This window comes from Aethalodelphis obliquidens, unplaced genomic scaffold (genome assembly GCF_003676395.1).
Source record: "Aethalodelphis obliquidens isolate GAN/ISIS:26980383/991018 unplaced genomic scaffold, ASM367639v1 scaffold44, whole genome shotgun sequence".
NCBI lineage: Eukaryota > Metazoa > Chordata > Mammalia > Artiodactyla > Delphinidae > Aethalodelphis > Aethalodelphis obliquidens.
Window position 1 is genome coordinate 16,250,380 of NW_020837988.1, and position 22,952 is coordinate 16,273,331.

The 22,952-nt window shown below is 47.8% G+C and overlaps 1 protein-coding gene across 10 annotated transcripts in view; it reads right to left on the reverse strand.

Annotated features, from left to right (window-relative positions):
• Positions 1 to 1,247, reverse strand: part of MAPT (microtubule associated protein tau) — a 102,573-nt gene extending 101,326 nt beyond the window's left edge. For all 10 annotated transcript variants that reach the window (XM_027081331.1, XM_027081329.1, XM_027081330.1 and 7 more), the window contains exon 1: positions 1,118 to 1,247. The gene's annotated coding sequence lies outside the window, so the exon portion shown is untranslated. The remainder of the gene's footprint in view (positions 1 to 1,117) is intronic.
• Between the last annotated feature and the right edge of the window lie 21,705 nt (positions 1,248 to 22,952).

Genomic DNA, 22,952 nt, shown 5'->3' on the forward strand with positions numbered 1-22,952 from the left:
CTTGGCATGGTACTGTAAAGACGTGACACACCGCAAAAAGATGGCACCTCGCGTTCGGAGGGGAAAAAAGCAGGGGTGGAAGTGGGAGGAGGCAAAGCCTTCCCTCCCCCTCCTCGCCCACCCAGGTCCACACCCACTGCCGCAGTGAGGGGCGAGCACTGCGCGCCAGCCCCTCGCCTCCGGCAGGGAGCGCACAAGCCGGACGCCCGGCGCGGAGCGCAGAGAATGGGGCCCGCCCCGAAATGCACCTGCAGCCCTTGAGCGGGTTGGTGCCGGGCTGCGGCTGTGCGCGCCCTCGAGCCGGGATCGGCAGCTGCCGAATCCTTCCACATCGCAAGGCCAGGTGACCCCTGCCTTTTCGAGCCTCCACCTTGGGATCCGCGCGCTGTCTTCTCTCGGGCACGGCGCTGCTTGCGTCTCGGTGCCAGGAGCGCGCAGGGGGAAGGGCGACTAAAGTGACAGCGCCGAGACCCCTCCCCATTTCTCCAATTCCACTCCCAGCCCTCAAATGTCCCCAGCGGGTTTCTGAAGGAGGAAATCGAGGAGAGGGTGGGCCACCGCCTTAAACCAAGGGCAGCGAAAGCCCCACTGGAATCGCTGCCGGGGAGGGGCTGGCAGGCAGTCATCTTTTCTAGAACCCGATCAATACCTTCCTTAGAGCTGATGGCAAACCGAGGCAGAGAAATTGGATTACAGGTTCGGTTTCGGGGGTCGTCACCGGACTCCCCTCCACCCCCCGACACACACACAGTCATACGCCCATTGCGGCAAAAGGCGGTGTTCGAGAGTGCATAGCAGCCCCCTCCCCCAGATCACCGCCATCCGCGCCCCACCCTGTGGGCACAACATCTGACGGGTCCGCGAGAAGCGGGTCGTGTAGACAACCCCCCCTCAGGACACACACACGAGCGCGCGCGCGCGCGCGTGCATCCCTTGCATGGGTCCCTTTCCAAGTCGCCCCAATCCAGGCGCCGGAGCGCTGAGGGCGCAAGGAGGGGCCGCCGCCTTTGCCCCCGACCAATGCCCACCTCATGAAACCCATCTCTGAGGCGAGGGGAGGCGGCATGGGGTTGCAGGAGGGAGGACGGGGAGGCCAATTTCGGAGCCTCGCACTTACCTGATAGTCGACAGAGGGCGAGGACAGTAGAGGGAAGCAGAGGAGAAAGTGGCTGTGGTGTCGGTGGCAGAAGGTGGGCGGTGGCGGCGGCGCTGCTGCTGGTGTCTGAGCTGGTGGGTGGTGGAGACTGCGAGCGCGCGCACGAGCGAAGAGGGCGCGCTGCCGAGACCGGCGGGCAGCGCAGGCGCGAGCAGCGGGAGCACGAGCCTCCCGAGGGGAGGGGCGGGCCGTAAGGCCTCCGCGGGCGTGTTCTCCTCCGGCCACCAGTAGGCGCGCGCGAGAGCTCCAAGGATCGGCCCATCCTAGCCTCTCGGCTCTCTCCTCTCTGAGCTTCCCTTCCCGGGTCTCGCCTCCCTCCCACGACTTGGGCCGCGGCGCTGACCGCAATGCGCATGCGCACTCTGGCCCTTCTCCTGCTAGGGGAGCCTTTGTCTTGTCTGAGGGGTCTCCTCCCTTGGGAGGGAGGCTTGGATGCTCTCTGGGTCGAGAAGAGGCTGGGTGCTCCGCCCCCAGGTCCGCTGCCCCTTTTTTTCCCTGTCGTCCTGGGGTGATGTCCTGTCTGGGAGAGGTTCTGGGCGGGTTTCCACATGGCCAGCCCTCCAGTCCGTCCACCCTGGACCTCAAACCTCCCTCGGGCTTGCCCTCCTTATCGCTGGCACCCCCACCCTCCCCTGAATTTCCCGAAATGATTCCCCTTGTTGGAGATCAGTTCCCCGGATCTGCTTCCTTTCAATCCGTCCACCTTTTTTGTTACCGATCAAGGTGAATTCTTTCCTTAGCAGATATGCTGAAAACAGGCTGACTCAATTGTAATACGGTAGTGCAAGGTTTTGGGGGGTTTTGGTTTTTTGTTTTAACAAGGAGCATTCGAATCTATTATTCATCTGTGACCCAAGAATAAAATCTTAAATTAGATGAAGATTCAAATGGCACTTATCACATTACAGAGCATTTTCACATATACAGTTATTTTTACCTTGTTTGTGAAACACTGTTAAACTGTAAACAGCTTGAGATCTGAATTTCTAAATGCTGCTGGAGATTCTCACCTGGATAACACGGCCTCAGACTGAAACTGACCAGGGGCTTTCATTCTCTCAGTCAGCCAACATCTAGGTTTTGTCCTTAGCTTTGTCTCCCCAACATCTAATTTAAGCCCTGGCAGTGGGAGGTTTTAAGTGTATGAGGGCTTGGAGACAGCCATCTTGTCCTAAGATGGGAATTTGTATTAAAGCTTTAATTTGCATAGCTCATATATTTTTTCAAAGCAGTATTGTATGTTACAGATTAATACAAAAAGCAGGTAATTAAAGATGCTTTATTCACAGGGGTTTAATTAATGTATTATCGGGAGCACTGAGTGGATGATGGAGATGGGGGCCAATTTCTTAAGCTCTGAGTCTCTAGAATTGACCTTTTGTTGTTCCAACTGCCACCATCCTAAAGACCCTTATTTGGTTCTCAATATGTAGTGACCTTACTGGTGTCCCTTCTCTGTTTCTTTCTATATCAGCTCATCCCGCCTAAAGGCTTCTAATTTCTTCCTAAGTGAAATTAAACTCCTTAGCCTTAAACTTCTCTTCATCTGCACCTCCCCCCCCCCCCCCCCCCCCCCCCCCCCCGCCCCCCCCCAGCCTATCATCTGAGCCTCCGTCCTTTCCAGTTTTCTCTCTCATCTACTCTATGGCCAACTGAGCTTGTTTGACTGGAACTCTTGTTCTACTCTGGGGTTTTCCTTTGCCTGCAAAGTCCTTGCTCTTTCTTCACCAATATCCTACCTAACTTTGGAAACCTAGCTCAAATTTTACCAAAACCTCCCCTAATCATTCCAACTGGAAGGCATATTTACAACCAGGCAGAGTATTTGGACAGCTGAAGTGTATTTGTTCCGTCTAATTGTCTGCTAGGCAAGGTGCTTTGATGAGACACCTACAGTCCTCTCTCAAAGCCAACGTAGGGGAGTATCAATATAATACAGCTAGATTAGAAAGTGAGTATTAACATTACAGACAAATGCTTTACTATGCAAAGGGAACCATATCCAGATTCCCCTAAATGTCAGTTCCCCTGATGCGTTTGAAATGTAAGTTGATTTACAGGCAAATTTGTAAACACCTCAATTATATAAAAGGAGGCAGATCCATGCCTTAGTTTCTCTGGACTTACCTCTTGCTAATTATCGCTTAGGCCCAAATTTTCCTTTCTGTCTTTATATTTCCTGAATGCCTCTTACCCACCTCTCCTTCCCTCCATTATCCTGCTGAGAACATTGCCCCTTGTCTAGGTTTTCTGGATTCCAGCAAGAAGCAGGACGAACTGCAGACAAGGGTTTCAGTTACACATGACTCAGCAGTGTAGCTCTGTTGTCAAAAAAGCGAAGGTCATCCTGGGGCCCAGAAATAGGGACAAGGCATAACAGATCCATGAGATCAGCCTCTCCTTATATTTGGCTTTGCCCAGACACTCTGGATCTGCCTGCTTAGGGGAGTGTCAGGTAATTTGGGGAGTTTTCAAAGGGGAGCCCCAAATACAGAACTTGAAATCAACTTAAATATTAACTTTCACTTAAACTGTACCATCACTGGCAAAATCCCACTCTATGGAAGATGTAGTCAGAATTCTAAAAGTGGGATGTAATGTACAACATGATGACTAAATCCTAAAAGTTCTCCTTACAAGGAAAAAAATTTTTGTAACTATATGAGGTGATGGATGTTAACTGAACTTATTGTTGTAGCTATTTCACAATATATATCTGTCAAGCCATTATGATGTACACCTTAAACTTATACAGTGCTATATGTCAATTATATCTTAATAAAACTGAAAAAAGTAAGAATTCTAAAAGTTACCAAAATATTGAGACCTGAGTCGCATCTCATGAGCTATAGTCTGGCGTTTGTACTTTATTTTCTACAAGCTGTTCTTTTTTTTTTAAGCATTTTTTAAAACTTTATTTTATTTATTTATTTGTGGCTGAGTTGGGTCTTCATTGCTGCGCACAGACTTCGGCGAGCAGGGCTTCTCTTGTTGCGGAGCGCAGGCTCTAGGTGCGTGGGCTCAGTAGTTGTGGCTCCCGGGCTTAGTTGCTCCACAGCATATGGGATCTTCCCGGACCAGGGCTCAAACCCATGTCCCCTGCATTGGCAGGTGGATTCTTAACCACTACACCACCAGGGAAGCCCACAAGCTGTTCTTTATTCAGAGTAAATATCATTATCATTTCTTTTTCTATGTAATACCAAGTTCTAAGTACTATTACTGACTGTTATTAGTGTCCTGATTTTTTTTTAATCAGAGAAGGAGGTTGTTTATCCTTTCAACAAACTGTATGGGGCGAAAACAATGATAACCAAGACTGTAAGTTGCTCTCAGTATAGTGATTTGCACTTATTGATTAATAAGTGATTTATTTATTAATTGATATTGATCTTACACATTCAGGGTTAGCTCATCTGGAAAGGTTGCATATGATCCCACTATATGACATCCTGGAAAAGGCAAAATCATGGAGACAGTAAAAAGGTCAGTAGTTGTTCAGGGGTTAAGGGGGAAGAGGTGGGGCGAAGAGGGATTTTTAGGGCAAAATTATTCTGTATGATGCTCTAATGGTAGATACACGTTGTTATATTTTTATACGTTTGTCAAAACTCAGAATGCACAGCAGCAAGAGTAAACTCTAAACTGTGGACTTTGGGTGCTAATGATGTGTCCGTGCAGGTTCATGGATTGTAACAAAGTTACCACTCTGACGCAGGATGTGGATCCTGGGTGAGGCTGTGCCTGGGAGCGGGCAAGAGGTGTGTGGAAACTGCATCTGTATTTTCTACTCAGTTTTGCTTGAGCCTAAAACTACTCTAAAAATAAAATCCACCTTTTACAAATTCAAACAAAATTGGGGAAATGCAAAAAAAACCCTCTGGCGTTAGGTACCACCCAGGCAGTTCGTGGCATGCCTTCCTTAAAAATAAAATTCTAAGCATCGTAGTGATACTTTTTTGGTCAAGGAAAGTCCCCATGCAGTCAGTGGGACAGCTCCAAGTTGAGACTCTGAGGGAACTGTGTTGTATAACTATTTTTTTCCTATATAAGAGACTACCTATACTTTTAAATATTAAATAAAACCTCTCAGTCCCATGTCTAGCATTTCACATAAATAATTGCCCCAGAGGGTCCCTGGGATTTAGCAGCTTAAGGAACTTATTTATCACTGTTCTGGAAAATTCTGAAGCACCGACTACCGAGACTGTTCTCGTAACACGTTGTTGGGCAAAGCCTGCTGCGTTTCTGTCAGCAAGTGGCAGCTCAAGACCCATGATTTCTTGACGCTCCTGCACAGGCGAATACAGACAGTGTGGATGCTGACAGCTGACAGAGCAGAGAGCCCTCTGGGGCTCTGAGGCACTTTGCTTTGCTCCAGTCGGAAATGAGTCTGCTAGTTCAGTAGTCTGGCTTCCCTAGCATCAGGCCATGAGCTGTAAGTCACCCTCTGACAGGCTGTCCTTCTAGAATGACGCAGGATGGTCTGTTTTAAACACTGCTTCAGTGTAAGATGGCTTTCCATGAGTCCCAGATCTTTAGTCTTCTTTCAAAAATTGAAATCTAGTTGACGTACAATATTATGTTAGTTTCAGGGGTACCACATAGTGATTTGCCATTTGCATATGTTATGAAATGATCACCATGATAGAAGTCTTATAACCCTCTGTCCCCATACAGAGTCATGACAATACTATAGACCATATTCCTTATGCTGTATAGTACATCCTCATGGCTTATTTACTTTATAACTGGAGGTTTGTACCTCTTAATCCCCTTCACCTATTTCGCCAACCTCACTCCCCTCCCCTATGACAATCACCCACGTTTTCTCCGTATCTGAATCTGTTTTTGGTTTATGTTTGTTTGTTTTGTTTTTGAGATTCCACATACAAGTGAGATCATCCAGTATTTGTCTTTCTCTGTCTGACTTATTTCATTCAGCTTAATGCCCTCTAGATTCATGTATGTTGTCGCATATAGCAAGATTTTCTTTAAATTTTTATGAATGAGTAATATTCCTATATATATATATATATATATATATATTACATCTTCTTTATCCATTCATCTATCAATGGACACTTAGGTTGCTTCCATATCTTGGCTATTGTAAATAATGCTGCAGTGAACATTGGTGTGCATGTATCTTTTCAAATTAGCGTTTGTGTTTTCTTCTGGTAAATACGCAGAAGTGAAATTGTCCAATCATATGGCAGTTCTATTTTTAATTTTTCAAGGAACCTCCATACTGTTTTGCATAGTGGCTGCACCAATTTACATCCCCACCAACAGTGCACAAATGTCCCCAGATCTTTAGTCTTAAATTCATAGATACCTCTAAACTCACTTGGATTCTAGGAGAAATCAAAATATTTTACTGAATACAGTGGTCATTGGCAGTACCGAGAATTTAGGGGTTCATATTTACGTTTTTGAAATACAGATAATCCTCATTGTTCACGACTCCATATCTGTGAATTTGCCCACTCCCTAAATGTATTTGTACCCCCCCAAATCAATACTTGTGGCACTTTTGTGGTCATTTGTGGATATGTGCAGGGGGCCAAAAATGTGATTGGTCCAACTTCGCACGTTCCCAGCCGAGGTCTAGCAAGGCATTACTCTCTTCTGCCTTCAGCTCTCACCCTGTAAGCAAGTGTCCTTTCCTCCGTCTATTGAGTGCCACGCCTTGCCATGCTTTCTTTAGTTTTGTGGGTTTTGCTGGTGATTTCGCTTTTATTTTTTATGGTTTAAAAATCTGTCCTTTATTTTATTTATTTATTTGGCCACACCACATGGCTTGCAGGATCTTAGTTCCCCGACCAGAGATTGAACCCGCGCCCTCGGCAGTGAAAGCGCGGGGTCCTAACCACTGGACCGCCGGGGAATTCCCTGATTTTGCTGTTTAAAATGGCTCTAATGTTTCTAAGCACAAGAAGGCTGTGATGCGCCTCATGGAGAAAACATGTGCATTAGGGAAGCATCATGCGGGCACGAGTTACGGGGCTGTTGGCTGTGAGCTCAATGTCAATAAACCAACACCACATATTCAATAAGGTGGTTTGAAGCAGCCACACACTGCCTTGGCTTGGCAAATGCAGCCTGGGTCCTCGCTGAGCCCTACCATCCAATCACACTGTATTCTTACCGGTCGCTGAATCACCAAACTCTCGCTTGCTTTCAAATCTTTCATAAGCCTAGATCATTCCCTCATCTCTGCCTGAACAGCTCCTATCTGTCCTTTAAGACTTAGCTCTGATACCCCCTCCTCTTGTCCTTTAAGACTTAGCTCCGATACCCCCTCCTCAGAAGGCCTCCCCTGAGACCTGCCTTTTAGGGCCGGGTGTTACCCGGGAGGCCCACTTACCACACTGGGAGGCGGGGGATCGCTTGGGTACCTGTCTATCCCATCTGAGTGTGATGCCCTGGAAGGCCTGAACTGTATTTTATTCACCTTACTGCATAACACAGTACTTGACACACAGTAGGTGCTTCATAAACAGCTGATGAGAGGCCTGTAGACTGGATGGATAAAAGAAGAACTGGGTGAAACATTTCTGAGAAACAGGTGCAGGCTGTGGGATACAGCAGAGCCTGAGAGCTCAGCTTATTGGTGTTGATGTGGCTAGAAAAAAACAGAACAGGTACAAACCTAAGACAAAAAATATGCATAAACCCTCTTTAGGGAACCTGGAGTGGGCCATTCAGCTCGTCTCTCCCAGCTTCCAAAAAGTCCTGAATCACTGTTTAGACAGAACAGCCTTTTATTAAATACCTCTCACTCCCATTCAACTTCACTGTAAAGCTTGATTGGATTCTGAGATGGACCGGGAGGAAATGTGGATGGCAAGGAGCAAGGGGGCATCTCTTTCTTTTCTCCTCTCGCCCCTGTCTTTTTTTTTGCTGTACACGGGCCTCTCACTGCTGTGGCCTCTCCCGTTGCGGAGCACAGGCTCCGGATGTGCAGGCTCAGCAGCCATGGCTCACGGGCCCAGCCGCTCCGCGGCATGTGGGATCTTCCCGGACCGGGGCACGAACCCGTGTCCCCTGCATCGGCAGGCGGACTCTCAACCACTGCGCCCCCAGGGAAGCCCTCGCCCCTGTCTTTTGATTACAGCTGAACAAGAGTCAAGAGACCAGTAAAAGACCAGCAAATCTAATAATCCTGTGATTATGATTTTTTAAACCTCACAGGCAGATTCAAGCTGAATTGAAATTGTTCAATTTCTCTTGCCATTAGCAAGGAAACAGCTGAGTCACACACACATGCACACACACACACACACACACACACACACAAAATTCCCTCCCATTTTTGGTACATTGCTCTTTTCTCTGTGTACTTTGCATGCTATTTATCTCAACTTCTCCAAAAACCGTTCAGCAGCCCCTGCCTCCTCTTCTTATTCCTTGGATCGCAGATGATGTTTTAGTGCAGAGTCAGCGCTGGAACTGCCTTCTGGTGGTTTCAGGACCTCCGCTGCCTCTCCCCTCTCCTCCTGTTTGCCCAGCCACCCCACTGGCTGTCAGCCCTCCACGTTCTTTGGTCCCTTTATCAGCCCCCTCCTGTCACATGAACTGTGTCACCGTGCAGCTGAAATCCTCACTCCACTGTTTCTTTGGGGAGAGGGTGAGGCTATGACTGGAAACATATTAGAATGAAAAACTCCAGCACCCCAGCCCTAGAGCCTTAGAAAGCTCTGAAGAGATTTTAGAAATCGTCCTGTTCGAGCCTCTCATCTTACAGGTAGGGAAGCATAGGCCCAAAGAGGGAAGCGCTGAGCGATTAATGGCAGAGCTGGGTTTAAAATCAGGCCCTCCATTTCCCGGTCCATGGTTTGTTCCTCTGCAGCACACCTGGAATGGTACTCTCTGCAAACTTGAAAATTTTATTAAAACAGGGTCTCTACTGGGGGAGATTTTGCCTCCAGGGACATTTGACACCGTCTGGAGACATTTTTGGTTGCCCTCACTGCTGGGAAGGAGTGCTAACAAGTGTTTGGAGAGTCAAGGCCACTTGTAAGCACTTATCAGAAGTGGGATCTGGTCACCACCCCATGCGGGCCCCAGCTGCAGCCCATCTAATGGATGTCCATGTGGCTTCAGCGATGGGAACCACAACCTCCCAGCTAATCCAACATGCAGGGGCCGAACTCAAGGCAGACTTTTGCTTGTTTTGGTTTGGGGATTTATTTTTGTTTTGTGTTTTCAGAATGTGAATTTTGCATTACTCTAATACAGGGCTTCTCAACCATGGCAACCGTGGGACAATCAACTTGTCCCATGATCCTAGGTGGGCTCAGGAGTGAGGTGTGAGACCCAGACTCAGATTTATGTGCCTGGAAGAACTCTAGACAACAAGTTTTGTCGTGGGGCCTGTCCTGTGCATTGTGGGACATGTAGCAGCACCCCTGGCCTCTACCTGGTAGATATCAGTAGCACCTCTACGACTTTTTTCCTCCATGGAAGAACACGTCAATTTTTTTTTTAATTGAAATATAAGAGGGAGGAGATATGGGGATATATGTATATGCATAGCTGATTCACTTTGTTATAAAGCAGAAACTAACACACCATTGTGAAGCAATGGTACTCCAATAAAGATGTTTAAAAAAAAGAAATATAACTCATGTACCATAAAATTAGGTGAACATTTTCTATGACTTTGGTTGTCTTTATTCCTTAGTTCCACCCAGGCCTTGCTCATAATTGGTACTTAAATGTTTGACCAGTTGATTCGGCACTGGGCTCTCCTTAGAGAGGCTTTTCCCTGGACACGGTACCGAGGTGGGGTTCTTGTGAGTGGTGTGTGTATATGCTGAGGTCTGGTGAGCACACAGGGCAATGGACTTAACTGATGTGCAGGGTCACGTGACTAGTTCAGACCAATGAGTTGTGATGGGTGTCACTTCCAGGCTGGCGCATTTGACTGCTTGCGTGAGTCCCTCCGGAGTTCTCTCCGTCCACTGAGGTGAGCGGAAGCACAGGTAAGATGGAGCCCCCTTCAGGTAGGGCCCCTGAGTGATTACCATAAACTGCAAGCTCCCTCCTGATCCTCATGGGACATGTAACATGAGAGGAAAGTAAACTTCTGTCAAACCATTGAGATTCGGGTATCCTTTGTTATTGCACCACAATCTAGCTTATTCTGACTGTTACAAGGGCATACACAGAAATCAACCCATATTCAAAGAAACCATCCCATTCACACCAGCCAGTGGAGTCCATTCAAATGCCAAGATAATCTGGGGTTAAAAAAAAAAGTTCATGAAGTTAATTAACAAACATTTTATTGAGTTAAAAACACCAGCAAAGCTAAAAAAAGAAACGGCTTGTTTGTGTTATGTTTCAGTTGTTTACAAATTCAAGAGGGTGAAACAGAGCGTGAGCACAGTGTGTGCCCTTTTTCTTTCTCTGTGTGATGTGGGGGACCGGCTATTACAAAGTCACAGAGGGGCTTTTGTGTCCACCAACAGCATCTCAGGGCCCACGAGCTTTGCATATTCATCCACAATAACTACTTTCTTCTTGTAAGTTCAGGCCAATGACTTTGGGTTTGGGGTGTGGAATCAAAATTATGAACAGGCTAGAGAAGAAAAATTGTACCAAACATGATAACGATAGGGGTGCGTGTCTCTTTAAGGAAGACAAATGTGAATATTCAAACTAGATAAACCAGAAAGAGTGACCAATGACTAAAGCAACTCTTTTACAAAGAAGTCTTCTGTCCTAATTCCCTTGGTGCCCCGCCCCGAGGTGTTTGCTTCTAGATCCCCGAGATTCCAGAGGTGGAGGTAAATGGCAAAGAAATGTGAAGCTAAGATTCATTACCATTTGACAAAAAAGATAAAACATTTTGTAGATAAATGCACAAAAGAGAAAAATTCAATTTAATATTCGTGTAGTTAAAAAAAAAACCCTATGGCTTAAACTTTAAGCCTTAAAAAAAAAAAAAAAAAAAAAAAGCATACCTGTCCAGGATAAGTTCTCATTACTACATTTTTTCTTAAATAGTTTGCAAACATCACATGGAATCCCTGAGTGTTGATTAATTATTAAGATTCCTTATTGCCAATGCTACTAACTAGCAGGTATTATTGGGTAAAACGCTTGACTTCTCTGTACCTGTTGCCTCATTTGTAAAATGAGTTGGGTTGGAATAAAAGACCCTCCAGGGGCCTCTCAGCTCTAAAAAATTCTGACTTTTTGAAAAGTAGCACCCTGGAGGAAAACGTGGGCCCATCCTTTGTATATAAAGGATACCTTTTCTGAGAAAATTGACATTCCAAATCTGACATTTTAAAATAGAAAATAACTTCCTTCCAGATAGGGCTGGTTTCCTAAAAAAGTCAGAGTCGTCAGCATCCAAGGCGTTTGGTGTCCTGAGGAGGGGCCGCTGGAGTCAGGAGCCAGTGCGCTCTGGGCACCTGCTGTCAACTGCAGCATCTGGGTGGAGACGGTAAAGCAAGAACAGCTGGAGACGCCAGCCAGGTCTCCCAAGGTCTTCCTGCTGCTAAGGAACCAGACCTCATGCCTACCAAGGCCAGCCCCTGGGCTGAACGTGGGGCAATGTGGACACCCCCTGTTCTCTCTGCTTAAAACTTGTTCTCTTCTTCTAGGGCATGGATGTCCTCTTCTTTAGGAGAAATGCCCCTTTTGTGCATGGGAACCATGTGGTTCTCTTTTTTTTTTTTTCCTAGCACTTTTTTTTTTTTTTTTTTTTGCGGTACGCGGGCCTCTCCCGTTGCGGAGCACAGGCTCCGGATGCACAGGCCCAGCGGCATGTGGGCTGGGCTCACGGGCCCAGCCGCTCCGCAGCATGTGGGATCTTCCCGGACCGGGGCACGAACCCATGTCCCCTGCATCGGCAGGCGGACTCTCAACCACTGCGCCACCAGGGAAGCCCAAGGCAATTTTTAAAGAGCAGTTTTATGTTCACAGCAAAATTGAGGGGAAGGTACAGAGATTTCTCATATACTCCCTGCTTCCCACGAAATACACAGCCTTTCCCATTATCAGCACCCCCACCAGAGTCGTACATTTGTTACAGTTGATGAACATGCACTGACACGTTATAAACACCCAAAGTCCATAGTTTACATTATGGTTGTATATTCTAAGGCAGCGGTCCCCAACCTTTTTGGCACCAGGGACCGGTTTCGTGGAAGGCAATTTTTCCACGGACGGGGGTGGGGGATGGTTCAGGTGGGGGATGGTTCAGGCGGTTGATGCGAGCGATGGCGAGCGGAAGGTGAAGCCTCACTCACTCGCGCGCTCACCTCCGGCTGTGCAGCCCGGGTTCCTAACAGGCCTTGGACTGGTACCGGAAGGTTGGAGACCCCTGTTCTATGGATTCCGACAGATGTATAAAGATATGTATCTGTCATTATGGTACCATACTGAGTACTTTTCACTGCTTTAAAAATCCTCTACGCTCTACCTGTTCATCCTTCCCCTACAGCCCCTAGCAACCACTGATTTTGCAGTGTTTCCTTAATGTTTTCCTTTTTCAGGATGTCATCTAGTTGGAATCATGCAGTATGTTTTCTGATCCACTCTGACAATCTCTGTCTTTCAGCTGGTGCATTTAGACCATTGATGTGTAATGTTATTGTTGATATAAGAGTTGGATTAATATTCGTCATATTTGTTACTATTTTCTATTTGGGGAACCATGTGGTTCTGATCGGAGGCCCCTGTGATGGTGTCCACCCCTCTGGTCCTGCAACTGGGCACCTGATCCAGACGGGGCTGACCCGTAGGCCTCTTTCTAGTCGGAACTGGAGGAAGAGGCTCCCTTCCTCTCCGGTGGCCAGGGTTCTAGCCTTGTGGAGAAAGTCCCTCCAAGAGAAACAGAAACAGGAAGGGGAGAGATCTGAAGGGGTCTGAGTCCCCACCAGGACCTTCCCCTGCCTTCCCTGTAGCCTGTTCTGAACCCACAACCCCCCATCCAAGGGAGTTGCAGTTAACCATTTGTACCTCATGAGGCTGGACTTGAGGGAAAGAAGGAAGAAGGAGAGAGCCCTGGAAGATTTTCTGTACGTTCAGCCTGGGGAATCCAGCCTTGGAAAGTCACGTGGAGCCAAAGCATGGAAGATGAGGCCAGGCCCAAAGGCCATTGGGGAAGGGCAGGCTAGACCAGCAATATAGTCCCGCTGGAAAGACGGTTTATCAAAGGATGGCAAATCTCACTAAGTGGGGAAAGAGAGAGAAGGGGCCAAAATCTTAGGAAGTCTGGCGAAAAGAAGATGGGTGGAAAACAGAGGTTGAGAGAAAGAGAGAGACAAAAAGAGAGAAAGCGGGGAGGAATGATATATCATGGTGTTGAGAGACATTTTTGAGAGTGAATTTGGGTTTCAGCGCAAGGATCTGAGAAGACATCAAAACAGGACAGTCTATGCCTTAAGTGAATTTGGGAGGGACATTACGTATTCAGGAGATGGAAAAACACTGTACTGCAGAGTGTGAATGGACTTAGGGGAGACTCACTTGAAATAGATTCACTCTGACCCTTCACTTCTCTTCAAGCTCTGTTTACCTTGAGACTGGCCCCCAATTGCTTAAAGCCAGGCTCTACCTTATATTTCATGTTCTACCAAGACTTAGACTGTTGTTGGCTTTGATGAGATGGTGGAGGCAGCCTCACACCACCCCTCCCCCTTCCCCCTCCTCCCCTCCCACCCTATCCCACCCCCAGCATTTAGAACCCTTTTGAGGTTTCCTACCTGCCTGATGCTGAAATCCTAACTCCTTTCCTGGGTCTCCCAGGCCCTCTCTGATGTGGCGCTGCCTTTCTCTCCTCCCTCATTGTTATCTTGGGCGGTCTGGGAGGCCTCACAAAGGCCCTAAGTCAGGAATGAACTGGAAAGCGTGAGGACTGGAGAGAAGCAGGTGTGTGTGTGTTGGGGGGCAGTGTAGGGAGGGGGCAGCATAGGACACAGCCTCAGATTCCGGTTAAAGAAATTCAGAGCTGGAAGCAACCTCGGAGGGGCCCTAACTCAACCCCTTCAATTTATTTATTATTTTTATGTATTTATTTTTTAATTGAAGTATAGTTGATTTACAATATTATATTAGTTTCAGGTGTACAGCATAGTGATTCAGTATTTTTACAGATTATACTCCATTAAAAGTTATTATAAGACAATGGCTATAATTCCCTGTGCTATACAATATATCTTTGTTGTTTTTCTATTTTATACATACATAATTGACATATAACATTGTATTACTAACTCTTTTATTTTAAAGACCAGGAAATTGCAGGTCAGAGAAGGTTAAATCACTCGGGCAGGTTTTAAAAATAATTATTTTAAAAACCTGCAGAAGTAATACGTGACCTTTCATGTTAAACATGCAGAGAATACGGAAAAAGAAAAAGCCCCCTTTGGCGCAGCCCCACCCACCCGAGCCTGTCCCAGTCTCTGCCCCACCGTCCTCTCCAGAGGGAACTTTGACCAGTCGAGAGGGTGCTGTTCCTGACTTTTGGGTCAGCCTGTACCTTTGTATATGTACGTTTAGAAATGTACGGCTTTATTTGGGCTTTTCCTTCACATCGGTGGAATTCTACTTTCTGGCTTTGGAAACCTTTTCACTTTTGTTCACGCGGATGGATTGCCTTCTTTCTACCTGCTGCATAGTATTTCATGGTTAGATGCACTATATCATTTAACCTTTCCTCTCTTGGGCACTTGGGTTGCCCCTGGTTAATAGAAACAGGGCTGTGGTGAATACCATTGGACATGCCTCTCTGAATACAAGTGCAAGGATTTGGGTACCTTGAATACCAAGCCATGGGATTCCCAGGTCCAGGGGTACTCATAATGAAATTGTAATCAATGCTTCCAAAGTGCTCTCCAAAAAGGATGTATCAAATCACCTTCCCACCAATGGTATGTATGACAGCCTGCTTCTCAGCACCACCACCTCCAATGCTGGGTCTTATTAATCTTTATAATTCTCGCCCCTGTGTTGGGAAGACAGTGATACCTCTGTTACTGTTGTTATAGTAGTTGTTATTTACCTTTTTATTTTGAAATAAGTTTAGGCTAACAGAGAAGTTCTGGAAATACAGAGTTCTTATAGTCCCTTCCCCCAACTTCTCCTCATGTCAGCATCTTACATAACCTCATATAGTGATCAAAACTAAGACATTCATTAACATTGGTACAAAGTTATTTAATAAACAGCAGACTTTACTCGGATATCACCAGTTTTCTCACTTGTGTTCTGGTTGTTTTAAGTTTTGTTTCCCTAATTACTAGAAAGATCAAACACCTTCTTGTATTTTTTTTTTTTGGCCATCTGTGTTTCTTCTGTACAACGCCAGTTCAAAATTCTTTGCCCATTTTTTCCCTTCTTGGATTGTTTGTCTTTTTATAATGATTTGCAGAGGCTCTTTATTTAAGAACTCTTCTAAGCTCACACAGCTAATTAGTGAAATGAAAACCCAGGTCTATCGATTGCCTATTTCCACTACGAACACCCTGTCCTCAGTTCTCCTGCCTCTCATGGCTTCCTTTCTCTCCTGGTCCATGCTCTGTGGTCCCCAGCTGGGAGGCCATGTTCTTATCAGCATCCCTCAGAGAATCAAGTGGGGCCAGGGCTGCTCGCTTGTACCTCATTTCACTCATCATCGCTGGGCTAATGACATTAGAGGCCGTCTGGGACGGGCCTTTTCTGGACACCAGCTTGCTTTCTGGAAATTCTCATCTCTCTGAGGCAGGCTGCAGAGAACGCTGGCCGCCAAGGCCCAAGAACGTGCCATTGGCTGATTGTTCCTTCTTTAATGGCTGTCCTGGCAATCATAAAACCTCCTGCCCTGGCAGAATGGAAACTGCAGAAGGAAGGAGTGTGCGTCTTGGTATCGCTGGGGCCCCTGCAATTCCCAGAGCACCGCCCAGGGCGCTCCGAGCCCCCTCTAGGCCACTCTCTCATCCTCCAGCCACAGCTCCGGAAATTGATGGGAGATGGCAGGCCGAGGTGGGCACTGCCGTGGGCGGGGGTGCAAAGGTGGCGCCCTTCCTGGCTGCTCTCCTTCCACCCAACCATCAGTTCCTTGAGGAGGGGGGCTGTGTCTCGATATTCTTCTCCCTCTGGCTCTAGAATGGGGCTAAACAGAAATCTTGTCACTTGTGGTTACTCTAGATAAGGAAGGAGATGGGGTGGAGACACCCTTTGTCCCTAGTCTGGTCCCAAATAGTTGGCAGGGCCAGTGGTGTAGTGTGTTGAACGGTGCCCCCCTCCCCAAATGTATGTCCACCCAGAATCTGTGATTGTGACCTAATTAGGCAAAAGCGTCTTTGAGGATGCAATTTTTTAAAAACTTTTTATTTTATATTGGAGTAGAGTTGATTAACAATGTTGTGTTAGTTTCAGGTGTACAGCAAAGTGATTCAGTTATACATATACACGTATCTAGTCTTTTGCAAATTCTTTTCCCATTTAGGTGGTTGAGGATGTAATTATTAAGAACCTCAAGAAGAGGTCGCCCTGGGTTACCAAGGTGGTCCCTAAATTCAATGACACATGTTGTCACGCGATAAAGACAGAGGGAGATTGGAGACACACAGAGAAGAGGAGGCCACGCGGACGTGGAGGCAGAGACTGGAGTTATTTCGCCGCAAGCCAAGGAACGCCTGGGGTCACCAGAAGCTGGAAGAAGGAAAGAAGGCTTCTCCCTTAGAACCTTCCGAGGGCACGTGGCCCTGGTGACACCTGAAGTCCAGACTCCCATCCTCCAGACTGTGAGAAAATAAACTTCCGTTGTTTTAAGCCACTTGGTTTGTGGTCATTTGTTATAACAGCCACGGGAAACTAATATAGGTGGGAACCAACCAGGCCATTAAAACCCATAATCCTTGAAGGGACTACAGAAGTCATCCATTGTTGCCTGAGTAGGAAAATGAGGACAGCAGGGAGGGATGCCCCGCCTCTGACCAGCATAAGCAAACATCAGCCTGTTTCCTTTGTACACAATAGCCTGTGTGGTGGTATGTCTTTGTCAGCCCCACAGGGGACAGGTGGAGAGCAAGGCACTGGCTCTTCACCATGGAAGGAAGGTGGGAATTTTCTCTGTGGAAAACAGAGGGCAGGGGTGGGGCTTGTTTTGAGAACTTGTGGGAAGCGCCCAGCTCCTTCCCAGGCCCCCTCCAGGCCCTGGGGAGGGTCCCGAGAATTTGCATTTCTTTTGGTTGTTTCTTTGTTTGGTTAAGAAGACATTGGATGATTTGTGTGTGTGTGTGTGTGTGTGTGTTTTCTTTTTTGCGGTACGCGGGCCTCTCACTGCTGTGGCCTCTCCCATTGCGGAGCACAGGCTCCGGATGTGCAGGCCCAGCAGCCATGGCTCACGGGCCCAGCCGCTCCGCGGCATGTGGGATCTTCCCGGACCGGGGCACGAACCCGCGTCCCCTGCATCGGCAGGCGGACCCTCAACCACTGCGCCACCAGGGAAGCCCGATTTTTGTTTTTAACTGAAGTATAGTTGATTTACAGAATTTGCATCTTTGACCAGTTCCCAGGCAAGCCTGCTGCTGCTGGATCAGGGATCACTCTCTGAGAGCCCTTGCTCTAAAGCAGTGCTTCTTAGACCTTAATAAGCAGAGGCTTCACCTTGGGATCGTGATATAATCCAGATTCTGACAACCCGTTGTACTATCTGACCCTGCTCCTCTCGCTGTCCTTTTCCAGCCGCAGCTGACTGGACCAGGAGCAGGTGTTGAATCAAGGGCCCACGGGCTCACCAACAACCGATGAAAAGACCCCGACCACACAGAGTAAATCTAAGCCCCGCCGAGTCCCTCTCTTGAGAATCAGAATGGTGTCTGAATGGAGACCATTGCCCACGGGTGGTGGTCCCTGGGCAGAGACCACGATGCAGAGTCGGGACCAGTGCCACGAGGAGCCAAGAGCAAACATGAGCGTGCAGAGGCAGCTGGCCCGGGAGGGGAAGAGGGGAAGCGGACGCACAGAGCCTGCACAGCCTGGAGAGGCAGAGGACGCCTTTGCTTTCTGACAGCTCTCTAATTCCCAATGCCCATGAGCCCCAGCTGGGCTGTTTGCCCTGGTGCTCTGAGAAGCCCCGTGTCCTTCCAATAAGCTCCTCTTTTTGCTTGAGATACTTTGAATGGGTTCCTGTTCCTTGAAGCCAAAGGGCCTGAATGAATCAGGATGTATGAATCTATGCCCTCATCCACCCACTCCTGACGGTGAAACCCTCTGAGGCAGGAACGACATCCCGGGTAATGTTTGTGTCCAGGACCTTGGACAGGGCCCTGCACAGGGGTGCTGGAGAGTGTGGCGTGAATCTCTGGATATACGACGTGCATAGGTATTAGGGGAAGGTGCAAGAGCACATTCCAGGTGAGTGGAAGGTGGATCAGAGGCACGGAGCTGGGCGAGCCTGTGTGAAGGGCTACACACACAGGGTGGCTGGGGGATATAGCAGGCAAGCTTGACTGTAGGGAAGGCTGATCACGGACTGCCTTAAACACCAAGCTGAGGAGCTGGGCTTGGTTTGACAGGCCGTAGGGAGGCATCCAAGGTCTTTCAGCCCGAAGGACACGACCAAGAATAGTCGTGCTCTTTTTTTTTTCCTCAAGGATCCTAATGACCTCTCATCCCCAGGTGAGAGGTGACATCTTGAAATCAGCCTGTAAAAATGGGAAGGAGAAAATAGATCCCAGAGGTTTTCCTAGCATAGAATCAACAGGAAATTGCGACTGGTTGGACACCGTGCTAAGCCCGGGAGTGGAGAGTATTCTGTTAATAAACCAGAGTGTGGAAATAAAAGTCCAACCTCACTGTTAAGTAGAGACATGCAGATTGAAAGTGATATTGTTTTTCATCATAGCAAATTGGAAAAGATCCTGGTGAAAGTGTGGTAAAATGGTTACTTCCATGTTTTACAGCACACGCAGAGGGTAAGTTGACACACACACAAGTTGGAAAGTAATTTAGCAAAATGCATTACCATCTTTAAAGATTTTCATACCCCTAGTTTCCCAGAAGTAAAGGGACTAGATCTATCTTACAGAAATCTCCTAAAACATGTAAAGTAACTTACTGCCAAAGATATTCCTCACGGTGCTGTAGGAAACAGATCAAACATCCAATAAAGAGAATGTGAAGTCTATGAAGTTATATCTGCTATGGAATACTACATAGCCCGTTCCAAATAAAGGTTCAAAAGGTACATAGAATATTCATAGCAGAATACCAATGTATATATCCATTTTGATAATAACTATGTAAATGAAACAGACAAATAAAAACCTGTGAATGGGGAAAAAAATGACTGCCTGGAAACATACTGAAGTTTAACAGGAATTGTGCCTTTTTTCTACTTTTTTGTGCTCTCCACTTTTTCTCCAAAGCACAATAAAATCACGATAAAAAGAAACCCCTGGAGCCTGATAAAGCAGCTGGAACTGGGAAACACTCACTGGCTATGGCAACGGAGACCCCCAACTCCGGTCTCTCCTTCACTGACTCCGGGTGCCCGGCTCTCCCCGGCGGGAAGGACTAGGTGTGTTGCTGTGGGGCTGTGTCTTTGTCTCGTCTGCTCTGTGAGACATTTAATTCTCAAGCACAGGGCTGGGCACTCAGGCAGCTTGTGTCAGGGTTACCTGCTGACCGGTGTGCTAGTTTCCTGTGGCAGCTGTAACAAATTACCACAATCTTGGTGGAGTAAAACAACAGACATTCATTCTCTCACAGTTCTGGAGGCCAAAAGTCTGAAATCAGGACTACTGACCTGAAAGCAAGAGGTCGGCAGGCCAGTAGGCCTACTGGAGGCTCCCAGGGAGAATCTGGTCTTTGCTCCTTCCAGCTCCTGGGGGCTGCCGGCAATCCTTGGCTGGTGGCCACGTCACTCTCAGCTCTGCTTCCATCTTCACATTGCCTTCTCCTCCTCTGTGTGTGTAATCCTCCTCTTATAAGAACCCTTGTGATTACATTTAGGACCTACTTGGATAATACAAGACAGATTCCCTACCTCAAGGTCCTTAATTTAATCACACCTGCCAAGTCGTCTTTTTCTTCTTCCATATAAGGTAACATTCACAGGTTCCAGGGATTAGGACGTGACTGTCTTTTGGAGGGAACACTATTCAATTTATCGCAACCAGCTTTAAGAATTAAGTGATGTGGGTTGAGACCAGACCCACCCATGGCTCGCACTGTTGTGACTGTAGCAGGGGATGGCCGGGAAGACAATCTGGGCTGTGATGGGTGAGGATTTGCAGGAGGGCTGCCTCTCTTGCCCAGGTTCACTTCATTTTCTGGGTCAGAACTCCAGGCAGTGGCCAGGCTTTGCCCACGATGATTTATGAGGGGCTGAGGATTTTGCCTAGAGAAGTTCTCCGCTCTCTGGATCCAAGAGCCTCCTGCTTTAAGAAAACCGAGAATGTGGTGGGAAATTGGGACCTTGTGAAACAATCCCTGACAGGCAAGCAGTTGCATTCCAGAAAGAGCTTCCTGTTTGTGAAGGGTTCTTGGGTTAGTTTCCAGGTTCTTAGTTACCTTCGCCTTGTCAGTGGCTTGCTGTGTGACCTCGGGCAGGCAGCTCTCACTCTCTGTCCTCAGTTATGGAGAGTTCTGAAAGGTCCCTGGAGGCTCTGCCAACACCCTCACTCAGACCTCATACACCGTCCTCCCCCGAGTCTTTTGCATCATTCAAGTCCTTAAGAGGCTGGGGAAGCCACTTAAAGGCATTTCTCAGAACTACTCCTCCCAATGTCAGCAGCCCAGGGTTCTCCCAGTGGAGCCTCAGTTTTCCTTTCCAGCTTCCCCTTCCTGGGGTCTCTCTGAGACTGTGTTCCATAATTCTAGGCAGGCTCAGAGGTGAGATGTGAGACCTGGACTCAGACTTATGTGGCTGAAAGAACTCTAGCCAAGAGTCCTAGAGGCTGAAGAGTAGGTATTCCCAAAGATAAAACTGAGCATCTGGAAAGTTAACCAGTGATGGGCAGGGACGTGCTCACAAACACAATGAATAATCGCTGTGCTGTGTGTGGGAAGGGGCATCTGTGGGCCTACAGGAACAAGTACTGGGGGGACCAGGGGACAAAATGGGGAGTCCCCCTCACCTAGCAACGGTCCACGTCCTGGGGGTCTTGAAACACAGAATTCGTTATTCACAATAAGGTCACTTATTTAAGGTGACCTGACTCTATGGGGGTGGGGTAAGCACCAGGGCATGGACCCTTCAAGCATCGGGACTTGTGATGCTGCCTTGGGGCTACTTCATTTCATAAAATATCAAAATACTCTCAGACCCTTCTCCAGGACACCTCCCCTTCCTCACAGCCAGCTTCTAAAGAGTTAACCTCGGGCCCAGTAGGGACTCCAGAGCTTTGCTGATGGGTAGTTTATTATACATTTTTTGAATATCACCCCTGACTATAATTATTCCAAAGTTCCCTGATGGAATGCCCCTGGCCTTTGGAGTGTGAGCCCGCCTGCTCTTACATTACTCACCAGGAGATGGCAGGACAGGAGCGCACAAAGTTCAGCGTTGCAGGAAAAAAGGCACAAAACCTTCCGCGTTTCAGTCTAACTGAGGAGGGATTCCTCTTCTGGTTATGTGGTGGTGCCCTTGTTCGCCGCCAGGCACCCACCCTCACACCGCACCTCACTGGGCATGGCCGGACATCCTAACCCTTGGAAGGGAAGAGGATGACACCCCCTCTGGGAGCTCAGCCGGGAAGAATTGTAAGCTGATTTGGGAAAGATGGCATTTGGAGGTGTGACAAGTGCTGTCCTGGAAATTTTGCTCTGAAACCTGGGCATCAGGTAATAACAGGTGTATCTAGCCTATCATTAGTGCTTAACACGTGTTAGCTGTGTGAACACATACCTCACCTCATTTAATCCTTTCGACAAACCCACAGTGTAAACCTTTGCAGCCCAGTTTACAGATGAGGATATTATCAAGACACAGAGGGGTGGCTTCAGTTGTCCAGCAGCACACGGCAAGGGAGTAGCAATGCTGGACTTTGAATCCAAGTCTCAGTGACTCAGAGCACAGCTGTGTCCTCCTGTGCTAGTGGAAGAGATGCCTGATGGTGAATCACAAACCTTCCACACACAATTACTTCTCAAAGAGAATAGAGGGCTGAACGTCCTGAGGGGCACAAGGCAAAGGAATGGGTAGACCCTGGGTTTTCCTGGAGGAGGCATATTTTGCAGATCAGGGTGTGCAGAGAGGAACGGTGTTGAGGATGGGAACTGATCCCAGCCGCCGGGCTGGGAGGCAGAAGACCGGAGTTGTGTTCTGTTTATGCTCTCCCGTTGCTGTGTGATGTTGGGCGGCTCCTGACACTCTCTGGGCTTTCCTTTCCTCATCTGTGGGATAGAGCATCTCTTGGGTCCTTGCTGGTTCTCACTATCAAGGGAAGCCAAAAGCTCTGGTACCAAACTTCTCACCAACTAGAAAACAACTAGGCTGTGACTATTCAGCTCATGGGGTTCTTGCTGGGATTAAATGAGGCCACAGAGAAAAATGCCGGGCAGCCTGAACACGGCGCAGCCCCAGAGCTGGGACTGGGCCACCTGGAGCCCTGGGCATGGCTCAGGAGTTCATTCCTGCCCTGGTCCCATCTTAGTGTTTTTTTTTGGGGGGGAGGGGGGTTTGGCTGCACTGCCCAGCTTGTGGGATCTTAGGTCCCTGACCAGAGAGTCCACTGGACTGCCAGGGAATTCCCCACCTCCCCATCTTAGGTTTCACCTGTCACAGGATGGGCTCTGCAGATGTTGAGATGGGGTTCAAAGTGCAAAAGCAGCAGAGGACGGA